This window comes from Rutilus rutilus (genome assembly GCF_951802725.1).
Source record: "Rutilus rutilus genome assembly, chromosome: 3".
Classification (NCBI taxonomy): Eukaryota; Metazoa; Chordata; class Actinopteri; order Cypriniformes; family Leuciscidae; genus Rutilus; species Rutilus rutilus.
In genome coordinates this window covers 49,541,811-49,555,590 of record NC_140211.1, presented here as the reverse complement: position 1 = coordinate 49,555,590, position 13,780 = coordinate 49,541,811, and the positions used below count along the sequence as shown (strand labels likewise).

The following is a 13,780-nucleotide window of genomic DNA, read 5'->3' as shown; positions in this document are numbered from 1 at the left end:
TCAGAAAGAGTCACTGAAACATTTCCACCAGCAATGCACAGACTGACAAACAGATCTCACAAACAATGAAAAGTCTCAATGCTGGCACATAGCAGCCAGAAAGAGGTCGCCCGTAAGTCACCTGTAGAATCATCACAGGACCACAAGTACATAGCAAGTGTGCCATTTAGTAAAGGGCCTATAAATAAATGTTTATTTTTTATGAAATATTGAAAGCTATTGTTAAAAACTGAATCAAAACTGAGTCATGAGAATCAAATGGGTATCATCATTGAGAGAAAAAAAAAAAATTTGATAAATTGTGGTTATGAAAATTTTGGGGGAAATGTGCTTAAATGTTTTGAAAATAATGTCACAATGCAGAAAATCTTAATGGTCCTGAACAAGCTTCTGTGTCATACCCGTAAACAGACAGAACCCAAACGCAGAGCGCAATAAAATAGTTATTTAGTCCACTAAGAAATAATTCACAAAGGCCTGAGGGATGAAGACATTTCCAAATGACAGATGAACTTGAGCAGGGAGAATCAGTCAGACAGTCCAATCTGTATTCATGCAGGTAGTGAATGACTGGAAATCCAACGTGGAGTGAATCGAATCACGAAGAGAAGGGAAGAACGAATATAAATTGTAGATGAGAAAAACAACACGGTCAGACAAGAACAACGATCTGACAGGGAATGACGCAAACACTGAGGTACTGTATATAGGGGAACCAAATCGTCAACAGGTGAGAACAGGCTTGATTAACCTCATCATCTGATCAGGTGCTTTGGCTGCCGAATGAGTAAGTCACTCCCAAATCTGAAAGACACGATAGGAAGACAACAGAAGTGAAAATACAGATCTGGGGTCTCATTTATAAAACTGTGCGTAGGATCCCTACTAAAAGTGTATGTGTACCTGAAAGCCAAAAATGGTGTAGGCCAAAACATATTTTGACTTATAAAACCGTGCGTAGCGCCAGAACCTGAGCTAAATTACCTTCATAAATCCCAGTCAGCGGAAGATTGTGCGCACATGCATCTCCACCCCTTCTCCTCCCCGAAATAACCATATATAGAGCTTACAACTCCTAGTTTTACTATGCATATCATCATCTGCATATCATTTGCATATGCATATTCATCCACGTGATACCATGTTTAATGGTACAAGACATTAGGAAAATATGAGATTCAGATGTGCCGTCTCATTACATTGCTAAAAATAATGTTGTAGCCTATCCTTGCCTTGTTTTTGACTAAATAAATCAAATAGTATAAAATGCATTTCTGAGAAAGTTTTTCTTAATCTTTTCCATTTGTCCGGTTCCGAGTTTTGTAGAGAGCCGGAGGCGGCACAAAATTTGACGGAGGCGGCCGTCTCTATGCAGGAAAAAACGTTTTTTTTGTTTTTTTTGCGTTTGGTATTGTAGTACTGCTACTCACTGTACTGTAAAGGTTTCTCACCGGTGAAAGACACATGATGTACTGAAGTAACGTTGTCTCCGGTCTTCTTGGCTGTGTGCGTTCATGCTTTCAGGAGGCGTGACTTTGGATGGCGATTTGCAGGGAGGGTGGGATGTACACTTTTAGTGCTATTAGGCTAAAGTTAGCATTTTCCCAGATGTCCTACAGCATCTTTAAAGTGGTTTTCCTTCATTTGCCGTCAGTCCCTCAGCTCACCATCGGTGTCGCCAAACTGCTCCGTCTCCAAAACGTTTGAGTTTGCATGCAGGTGCACAAATTTTCCCGTCAAGTTTGTTTTTATGAATCACAATTTATGCTTCGGAAGTGGCGCACACCTCTTTCAGGGCTTGTTGTGTGCGTATACGCAACGGTTATAAATGAGGCCCCTGAACCGTGACATTCTGTTGATTTTCGGGTGAAATATGACTTTGGACAGGATCTCGCCTCGCCTATTTAATTCATACAGTATTGTACGTTTATCTTTAGCTCCTCTATATGTTTTAGGTTTCAGGGAGCATTTGGCTGGAGGCTGGTTTTATCACTGCACACAGCTCCATTACTCACTGTTGAAAATCCCCTGGCTCACGGGCACAAGTGTGTCGCACTTTATCACCCCCCTCCCCGCGTTCCCTCTCCAGCTTTAGTTCCTCTATAGAGGCAGTCAAGAGAGAGATGAACACTGTGCTTACAACATCTGTCCTCATTGCCCTGCTCCTGTACCCTGGTAATCCAGAGTTCTCGCGAGAGCACAAGTTGAATTTGCTCAGCGAGTTACTCTGGTGTCGAGTAATGATGCTCATTAAATATGCCCCTCTATCTGAGCTGCACCAATCACATCGGGTTTTCTGATATAGGCGGGCCAGAGGCGAGATGACGACAGCGACGTCTGCGACGTCGAAGTCATTAGTAAACATGGCAAGATGGCTCTGGATTTGTTTGAAACGGCTTTGGCCGCTACAATGAAAGATTTAGACTTTTTCTCTAAAAGAGGAACAGAAGACGGCGCTCGAATCGTCCCTTTGCAAGAAGGGCGTTTTTGCTGTTTTGCCGACCGGATACGGTAAGAGTCTAATCTACCAGTTAGCTCCGCTGGTAGCTAGTAGCTAAGCGATAACTTGTTGTGATTGGTCGTAGTGTTATCCAATTGCGTGCAGTGAGATTTTCAAATGCATGCTTGGTGCCGCCCTTCGAGCTTGCCGATTTTCATTAGTCGACGCCAGACCATTAATGTTTTAGATTTAGGTCTGGATTTCTAGGCTACTGCTCCTGTGGCCTTGTGTATGTCTTTGTTTGTGTATGTGTGTTCACTCCTGTCTCATATGTTTATGTGTAATCTTCAAAAATCTGTATAACGAGTGAGCTTCTGTGACCTTGTGGAGCTTCTGTGACCTTGTGTATGTCTTTGTTTGTGTATGTGTGTTCACTCCTGTCTCATATGTTTCTGTGTAATCTTCAAAAATCTGTATAACGAGTGAGGTTTTCAAATTCAGCATCAATTAACAGATTCACCATGGAATCTCGAAGAATCAGCATCAGATAGAAGACTTCACATGAGCGCATCAAAATCTACATCAGATAACATTCATATTATGAATATTCAAAGTGAGCATCAGACAGAATCACATTGAATTGCGCAAATTTAACATGATATCATAATTAATTTGGAATCTGCAAAATCAGCATCAGAGACCAAAGTAAGCAGAGTCATGAAATCAGTGTCTAATTATGAAATCATCATCAGATCCGGAACTCGGCTTTAGAATGCAAAATCATTTGCCAAAACTGACAAATGTCATTTGACACCTCAAATGACAAAACTGGAATATAATCTGGAATCTTCTAATACCATCAGACAACAACAACTTCTCTATTATATAGCCTAATCAATATAAGCATCAGTTAACAGTCAGCATTAAATCTCTGAAGCAGAATCAGCATGGAATCTTTTTTTACACACACAAAAAAAAAAAAAAGCATAGGATAAAAGAATCAGCATGACCTCTCCAAAATCTGTATCAGATAACATGAACAATACAAATTTCCAAAATTAGCATCAGATAACAAAATCACACTGATTTTTCCAAATTCAGCATCAAATAATTGAATTACCTCCAAATATATCCAAAATCAGCGAAGAGTCAGCACAGGGTTATGGAATCAGTGTCTAATCATGAAATCATCATCAGATCTGCGTTTGGGATTCAGAATACAAAACTGGAATATAATCTTCTAAATGAGAATCAGAGAACAACAAATTCAGATGATAAAATCCAAAATAAGCACCACATTTCAGAATCACCTTAATCTCGAATCCACACTAGATAACACAATTCATAACACAAAAACATACAGAGAACCCCACGAGGTGCAGAACATTTTCTTTGGTCTTTATTTGTTCCAGATGACAGTTTCATACCAATGTGAACATGAAATGAAATTTCCCTCAAAATAACTGTTTATTTTTGTGGCACACTCTTTTTTACTAAAGCGCATTACGCTTTAGTTATGCAGTCTCAAAATAGTGAATGCCATTGAACATAACCTTGTTTTTCTTTGAAACCTGACATGTCTGAGGCGTCCTTCTTGAGCTGTTGTGATGGACGGTGCCGTGTGAGATACCGATCTCCCGTTTTGACCCGCTGTGTGGAAAAGCAGCTCTCTCCCTTATAGCTTTCGCATGGCCCATCTGATGATATTCAGACCATGTAAGGGAACGTCAAACGCAGTGATGTTTGAAGCTGGTATGGGAGCTGAAGTGTTGCCTAGCCTCACCAAAATGCTCCGCTCTGCAGGGCCCTTCAGGCAGACGGTAATTGACCTAATCTGGCCCATATGCAGAGTGGAATATGTTAAGCCGTGACCTCAGAGGAGCGCTGCATTGTGCCATGACTACTCGAAATCGTTTGACTCGAACCGGCATTCGGTATAATATTGTTCGATGCGGAGTCAAGACCTGCAGACTCCTCGGCAGATGAGTTGAACTATAGCTCACATAAAACAGGCCTCAGAAGTGGAAAAATAAAAGTATACATACAGAGTACTTTGTATTTAAAGGCCCCCTGAAATCATTGTTTTTTTAGCTTTTAGTATGAATATGTTAGGCTTAAGGTTATGAATAAGCTGGTGTGTTCCAAAACAATGACAAAATTCACAATTAGGAGATGTAAGCATTCAAAACTTAGTCCCTCACTTCCGCTAAAATGGATAATGGATTTTTATGATGTCACCACGGACTTCAGCTTCTCATCACATCTTCTGTCTAATTAAATGCTCTCTAGAATCTAAAGCGTCCCGCCCCCTATGCTATAAATACCACCTGGCCAAAGTTTTATTCCGTATTCCAACTGTATGTTGGTTAAGAATGAAATAATGTATTTACACCCCTACTATTGAATCCAGCGTATCATCAGCCCTCCGATTCGCTTCCATTGTGCTGTCAAGTACGACTTGCAGTCTGAGAGGTAAACTAAACGCTATTGGCTATTTTAAAAGGAGGAGGGGCCATTCAATATGTCCCACCTTAACTTCTGGTTTCAGGGGAAATTACGTCAACGCATCATACAAAGCTGCACATTCCAAGACACTTCAGTGGGCCTTTAATCTGCTAAACATAATATGTGTTGACCAATCTCCTGTTTTGTTTAAAGTTGGCATGAAACTCTTTAGGAGGTTGCTAGGGTGTTCTGGGTGGTTGCTATTTGGTTTCTAGGGTGTTATATGTGGTCGTGAGTGTGTTGCTAGGCGGTTGCAAGGCTGTTCTGGGTGATTACTAGAATTTTGCTGATAGATAGACAGACAGAAAGACGGATAAAGAATAAAATAAATACATGCAATGATGAATCTTTCACAATAAGACCAGTAACATGCATTAAGAAAAAAAATCATCAATTTTGATTTAATGTTGACTTTAATGAGAATTGCATTGAATGCAATAGCCTTTTTTTTTTTTTTTTTTTTGGTGTTGCTAGCTACGAATATGATCTACTTTAATTTTGTAATCTAAAAATGAGGCAACCTTGCACATGCTTTCAGAGTGTATTCTGTATTCAATAAATGTATTTTGATTGTTAGAAGTGTGTTCTTCAGCGTATGCTGAAAGTTTTGGCATTGTCTGGATGTTCTTTGACCTATGATGTACTAGTAACAGTTTTAAGATATCAGAGACATTTTCATTTAATATTAAATGTATTATTATTTTAATATCATAGTGTAAATGTTGGAAACAGCAGGTGAAACGTGTGAGTTTTTGTCCCATGTGTTGGGAATCAGAGAGTATAAAACAAAGCAAAGTGTGTGTGTGTCTGCACCTTACCCTGCAATACCATAACCAGCCATGATGGGAACTGTGAAAACGGTCCAAATGTTAATTAAAAAAATGGCTGTGACTGAGCAATGATAGAGATGCTTCATCTTTCTGCCAGACGTGAATGAGCCGAGCCAGTTCTCACTCACACTGATAAGACACCAGAATAGAGAGACAATTCAAAGTAATGAGCTATTTCTGACAGGGAGAGAAACTTCTCTTCATTTTCTTTGGTGCTGAGAAGAGGAACGAGAGATAATTATGACAAGAAGAGCACTTCAAATTAAGTGTAATAGCACATCGGCTAAAACGCGAATCGTTGCCGCGGAACGCGTTGCATCTGCCGTCAATCCTGATAATGGACCGAATGTTTTAAAAATGTTTCTTGCATGGATAGGAAATTACTGAGAGGCGGAATGAGACAGATTTACAGATTGACCACTTAATTGAGTTTCCTGTGAGGTATAAAATTATTCATTCTTGTCTAGTCTTGAGCCCACTGACCGTCTAAAGCATATTGCACACTCAGCTAAAAAACAAAACAAAAAAAACTTGCTCTGATTAGATTTCCTGATTAAGATGCAGTTTTAGGCAGTCAGGTGTTCATCCAAGTGGTGCTCACTGCAGAGTCAAATGACGTCCAGCTCCCCTTCTCTGGACGTAATGGGTGGAGCTTGATGTAGTCCAGCTCCACCTCTGTGGACCTAATGGGTGGAGTTATGTTTAGGAATAGAGGGTATGCATTGACGTCACTTTCCCGCCAGACCTGAATGGCAAAAGAGCCTGCTGTGTGACTGGATTTTTGGCTACCACAGAAACCGAAAATTCTCGGGCCAGCAGCATGTGTCCAAATTTCAATCTTAACCGTTCTATTTCATCAGAAACGATCTGAAAACAGGGCTTTAAGTGTAAAATACCGAACTTGTCCTTTAATAGGGGAAACTGAAAACGCAAGTAAAACAAACAATTATCAGTTTAAACTAAAGGTTGGACTCGATATAGTGTTCCTTACAACTTACCAAAGATCCAGTGATCCATGGATATTGATATGCAGTCAGGAATAATTTTTCCTGACATTTATATGTGCCTGATTTCGACGCCGGGGAAATACATAAAGCAAATTTGCCTGTGAACGCTTTATATAAATACAATAGCCTATAGGTAGGTCTAAATCCGGGTGATCACTTATATCAATGTCATATTTATTCATATTGTAAACTTGTCAGTGTTTATTTTAAAACATCCAATTATGCAGAATATACGATGGTAAATATTTAATTGATGAGTTGTCAATACAATAGGCTATATAACAAAACAATATATAGGGTATGATTTTACCCCTAAAATCAGTGTGTTGACACAAATCCACCTTTCGCTGCCTGGAGTCCAGTTGTTTCTATGAATTGCAGTGATCCATTTGCTTCTCTGTTCTGTAGCTTTCGGCAATCTGTAAAAATATGCCTCAGATTTTAAATCTAGTTGATCTAAATCTACTTGTCAAATCTAGTTGTACAGTAAATTGCAAAGCTCTTTCCCGTTTTAGTTGTGTTTTGTGTGTTTTTTGCGGCATTCACGCTGAAAACCAATGCTCAGTTTTTCTGCCACTCAGTGGGCGTAACCGCAGTCATTCCAGCCGATGGTGATGACACGCGCATCCCCTTTATAGGGTTAATGGTAGGGTTATGGGTGTGATTGGACCATCTAGCTCCACCATTGTGTCAAGCTCCACCCATTGGCTATGCAGTGAGCAGCCTCTCTGTTTAACTGCTCCACAAGATACAATGAACACTTCTGAAAAACAAATAACCACTAGCAAATAGGCTACCCAATTTAACGCATTTATTTAATAAAAATCTGATAAATATAGTAATGCAATATTAATCATGTCCTATGACCCATTAGCAAATTTTTGAAAAATGAGAAGTTAGGGAAGTTCTTATTATCATCAATGTTGAAAACAGCTGCTTAAAGGGGTCATATAATGCCATTTTTGTATAAGCTGATATGATTCTTTAGGGTCTAAATTAAAAGTTTGTAATATACTTTAATTAAAAATTCTCATTTGTATTGTAAGAAAACACTCATTTTACCTGGTCAAAAACAGCTCTGTTTTCAGCACGCCGTTTAAGTGCATGTGTCTTTAAATGATAATGAGCTTTGCTCACCCCGCCCCTCTGTTCTGTGCATACACCGTTTGTAATAATAACACAATAACCATAACGCGTTGTTCATTATAAACGTGGGATTATGAATTATATTGAGAACGTCGTACATAGAAAACATGCAGTAATGTACCTGGAGTGTAAACCTTAGCCGCATTCATCGTGAAGCGTGCAAGCGATTTGCAAAGATTAATATAAAGATTAATATAAAGGTTAATAAAACGTTACACTCACTTCTTCTGGAGGTGCAGCAGGAACACAAATAGTTGGTACCGATCCTTTTTTCAGGAGCAGCTTCTTAGCAAAACCAGCTTTACTGACCCTCCTTTATAAAGCAGTCTGGTGTGTGAAATGATTCGCGCAAACATGAAAGCATTGCTGTTGATCGTGGGGAATATTCCCTTCGAAAACAAAACTCAACCACTGCGTCTTCAGCGGTTCGGATTTAGGAACATCAAAATGACTGCTGTGTTCCTTATTGCACCCAAGAACAGAACACCACAATCGCTTAGACGCCATTCTGCTCATAGACAGTGCTCCAGTGTATCAACAATGACCGCGCCCGTCTGGCGGACTATGATTGACAGCTCGCTCACAAGCGAGGGTGGGTCTGTGTTGAAACGCTGCTGTCAATCAACAATCATGGGAGGGGCGTCCGACCGTGTGACGTCACACGGTCGAACGGCTTGATTTGAGACGGGGGAAAACATATAAGAAGATAAATAAAAAAAAAAAACACTGGATGGATTTTTGTCATTTTATGATGGTTGTGTACAGGCACTGCCAACACACATTCAGTACAATCAACTTGTAAAAGTGCATGTACCATTATATGACCCCTTTAATAGTTTTGTGGAAATTATGATTCATTTGGAAACACTTTATTTCGATGGTCCACTTTAGACATTTAACTAATTATAAGAAATTTTGCAACTACATGTCAACTAGCTCTCATTAATGTCAAATACATGTCAACTTATTCTACTAGCCCGAACCCTAACCCTAACCTAACAGTCTACTAATACTCCAATGAGGTTTAGTTGAACATGTAGTTTTAAAAGAGGTCCTTAGTTTGTAGAATGCCTAAAGTGGACCATCGAATAAAATGTAACCATTATTATTTTCTTTTTTTTTCAGGATTCTTTGATGAATAGAAAGTTCAACACAATTTTTTGTAACATTATAAATGTCTCTGCTGTCATTTTTGATCAATTCATCCTTGCAGAATAAATGTATTATATCTTTTTTAAAACAAAATCTTACTGACACCAAACTTTTGTTTTCTGTAATACTCAAATTCCCTTAATATTCAATGTTAATACATTAACAATGTGCCGCGGCACCGGACGTCAAAATAAATGCTCCTTTTATCAGGAGGTGAAATGGAAGTAGCGAACAAAATTTTGGGCCACCCCTCTGGATCCACCACTTACTGTATAAGCATAATTTCCTAATTTAAAAATCTAAATCTATAAATCTGCCCATAACAGAGTGGAAATGTATGGAAGCTTGTTTCAGCCACAGAATAAAACATTTAAAAAGTTGTATTTAATAATTGTGACTTTTTATCTCACAATTGCGAGTTTACGTCTTGCAATTCTGACTTTATTTCTCAGAATTGCAAGATATAAAGTTGTAGTTGTGAGATAAAAAGTAGCAATTACATTTTTCATTCTGTGGCGGAAACAAGCTTCCAGAAATGCTCTGCTTGACTGCATTTGACATAAAAAAATAAATAAATAAAAAACATATACTAGAAGAGTTACACACTTCAAATAAAAATGATATAATAAAGTTGGCTGGAAAATAGCCTAGCCAGACAAATTCGAAGTTTAAAGTTGCCAGAGTGTTCTTGGCGGTTGCATGATTTTGCAGATAGATAGATAGACAGACAAACAGACTGACATTTAATTGTCTAGGGGAAAACATATTTTTGTGAAAGACTTAATGAGTAGTGCTGGAGCCATGATGGAATGTCACTCCAGTGCAGTAAATTTGAAATGATTTAAATTAAAAGAAGACATTTAGCCTGACAGCAGTTTGTACCATTATAATATATTCATTTTAAGCTGCTTGTTAAAATTATAATCAGTTGAAATGTGACAAATTAATATGATTGAAATTTAACAAAAGCCATTAACTTGCAATGTATGCAATCATCTTTAGACATCACAGATATCAGATCAAACGTGTTGATGTGCTGAAGTGTTTTGGAGGTTTTATCTAGTCATGGTCAGGCGGTTTTGGGAGGAATCGGGCGGCATCTAGTCTCTCTGTCATCCAGAGCTGCTGAGTGTGAGTGTGTGTGTGTGTGTGTGGAGGGAGAGTTTATGTTGAGATGCTGGAGTAAGCGTTTTCCACCCACAGTGCCTGATGATGCGTCTCTATGCGTTCGTGTTTAATGATGCAGAGATGCTGGAAGCTGCGCTCATGGCTGTCATTGATTCACAAGCTGCGGATGTTTATTATGGAGTCATAAGATCAGTGTGTTTGCATGTGTGGTTGTTGCCATATGGTAGGTTATAACAAAGGCATTTAATGTGTTTTTTATTTTATTTTTATTTTTATCATTGCTTATGTATTAATATATCCTTATCATTTTTTTTATGTATTATTATTAATAAAAATGTTGGCAATGCAGAAGTGTGTTAACTAATAGATTCTCCTCAGAAAATACAAATTGTCAGATAAAACAGATATGAGATATCATGCATAATGTGTGTGGATTTAGTTTAAAACGAATCAGCGATGTGGGCTGACGGACAGTGTGTGACGTTAGCTGATCCCATTAGCCTCTCTTCTCACTGTCATCGCTATCCTTATATATAAACTAGCAAAGGCCAAACATAGAAAGAAAAATTAATAATCAGGTTAATTTGCTCTTTTTGAAGTATAGCAGCCCTCTGGGCATGACTTATTAAAGTTTTAAAACCGAATTAACTCATGCAGTAGGTGATGCTGAACTTTTAATTGCTCATAACAGTGGGCAAGTGCAGGGTTTTTTTTTTAAATTAATAAACAATATTAGTTACTGAAATAATTCATTGATATTGGAGCACGTTATAAAACTCTGGACTGAATTTTTACATGTAGATCTGCTTTTCATGCTACCGGACACTCAAACAATTATCAACAAAAATGTAATGTATCATGGGTTGATATAAACTCAAAAGTGTAGGTATTAACTGCTGAAATATCAATCTGGATTCAGTCATATTATCTACTGAATAGAATGATGGTCACTGCACACAAAACTTGAATCAGGCCCCGGCATATTTTTTCAAACATGGTATAGTTTGCTCCATTATTGTTGCATCATAAAAAAAAAAAAAAAAAAAACGATATATATAAAAAAAGGAAAGCACTTTTATGCATGATTATATCTGTGAATATTATATATTTTTATTGATTAACTGATTCACTCATTTATTTCAGAGTTTTGTTTGAGGCGCTTAGTGAGTTATGTCTTCATGGGCCATGATTTGGTCTTTCTTTAATTAGGCTACTTAATTAATTAATTAATTGGGCAGTTCTTTGCCAGAATTGTCACTTTACGCGGTCAGTTCTTGAAAACTGCAGGAAATGTAATTATCTGTAATGTAAACAATTATAGATTGTTGTAGATGTTCTGCCCACACAAACACAGAGCCATTAGGATCACATCACCCTGCAGAACAAGAGTGTGTGCACGCGCATGTGTGTGTGTGTGTGTGTGTTATTTCCTGGGTCGTGGGCCTTACCCATAATTTCTCCAGTGTCTCTTCTGTTTGCTTATTGCTTTGTCCCCCCCCCCCCCCCCCCCCCCCCCCCCCCCCCCCCATCTCTCTCTCGTTTCTGTGTTTATTAGCACATAATCTCCCTTGGAGGCTCTGTGTATCACAGACTCCCACAGCCCAGTGAGATCATTTTAGCCCTTTATTTGTGTTTGGAGGACTGACAGCAGTTTCATCGGCAGATCATTCTGTCTGTTTACTGACTTCATGCATATACAGCTATATTGAGTATGCATGCACTCTGGAGCCTATCATGCGTGCAGTTGGTGTATGTAATTTAATTGCAACTTTTTGCAGTTGAATACAGTTTTTGATTTTATTGATTGTGCGGCAGCTCTACTTCGTAAAATCAAAATGTATTTATTTATTTATTTATTTGCTTGCTTTCATCTTTGATAATTGCACTATGTAAACCAATTCTGTTTCTGGATTTATGGATGCGCAATTACTGGAATGAAAACAGTTCGGTGTAGTGATGTTTCTTGTTTTCCTTGGGATGATGTGGATCTGCACTTTATAAAGCAAACCTTCCATTTCAGCATTTTAAAGAGGATCTATTATGATCGATTATATTATTTGTTTTTTTCATTTTCAACTTTCTTTAGTGTGTAATGTTGCTGTATGACGATGAAAACGTTCTGCTAACACAACACACTGATCCGCCGGCCAATCAGAGCAAGTAGGGAGGGGCTTCATAGAGACTAAATGGAGATATATATATTTAATATGCATATTTTGTTTCTATTTTTCATGGTAAACTCTGGTAAACTAATACAAAAAAAACACTTCCGTTACTTAAAAATAATATACGTCAGCTGAAAGAAAAAAAAAAGGAAAAAATTTGAATTTAGTAACTAATATAAAAAAAAATAAAAAAAAAAATCAATATTTTAAAGCGCACAACAAGATAATTCTAAATATGAATACAAAATATAATAGTATCTCAGTGATTCTAAAATAACTCTAGTGTGGATGTTTCTGCATATTGTACGCAAGTAAAGTGTAGGTGGTTGTTACTATAGACATTTGCTGTTGTTTATTTCTTTCACAGATGTAGATTGGAAGGTGTGGTTACCATAGCAACATGTCTGATATAATAGCAGTAGGCAGTGAGATCATATTTTTTTGCGCTTGAACCTCTAATAATAATTGTCACAACCCGTAGCAATCTAGGTGAAAAAAAGGATCTATTTGCAGTCGTTTAAGGGATTAAACCATCTTCCCATCTTTGTAATAACATTGAATAGTGCCTGAGTTTTTGAAGCTCCGAAAAGCGCATCCATCCATCATAAAAGTAATCCATACGACTCCATTGGGTTAAGACAAATTAGAAGTCTAAAACTAGACATCATCAAGAAAATTGTGTAGGATTTCGATATAAGAGACGAGGAGCAACATCCTACGTCATACGTGGGTTAGACAATCAAACAATGAATAACCAAGATAACTAAGGGGCTGTTTACACGACACAGTTTTCAACTAAAAACGTAAAACTTTTTGTGCGTTTTGGCCGTTCGTTTACACGACAACGTGTAATTTGGGTGCCTGAAAATGCAAAGTTTTGAAAATGGGGTTCAAAGTGTAAGTATTTGAAAACGGTCTCTGTGTAAACAACAAAAACATGAATCTCTGAAGACGATGATGTCATGCACATGCGTATTACGTGTTCAGTCTATAGTGTTTCATCACCATCTAATGGCCAAGCAGCAGAATACAGCGTTTTTAGTCGTTTTCGCGGATCCTTGTGAACGGGATCGTTTTGACAATGGTGTCGTCTGTACGTGGAAAACTCAAAGGAAAAACTTCTCAGTTTTAAGCATATCGTTTTTGTGTAAACGTACCCTCGGTGAAAACACAGGACACCCACCCAAACATACAAAAAACACAGATAAACCCTGACAATAATAATAATAATAACTGACAAAACAATAGGGTTTCTCGCACTTCTTAGACTGCTAATAATAAGAATAACTAAAATATTAATTGAACCCCTAATAATCCTGACAAAAACAGTAAGGCTTCATGTTCTAATAATGCTTCTGGAGACGGTTTCTTTGCAGTCTCTAAGGTTATACTAAAACGTGTGTCACA

General features: G+C 37.9%; 1 protein-coding gene across 5 annotated transcripts in view; it reads left to right on the top strand.

The window, feature by feature from the left end:
* Window positions 1-13,780, top strand: part of LOC311287784 (adhesion G protein-coupled receptor L3) — a 308,150-nt gene that overhangs the window by 199,370 nt on the left and 95,000 nt on the right. The window lies entirely within an intron of this gene.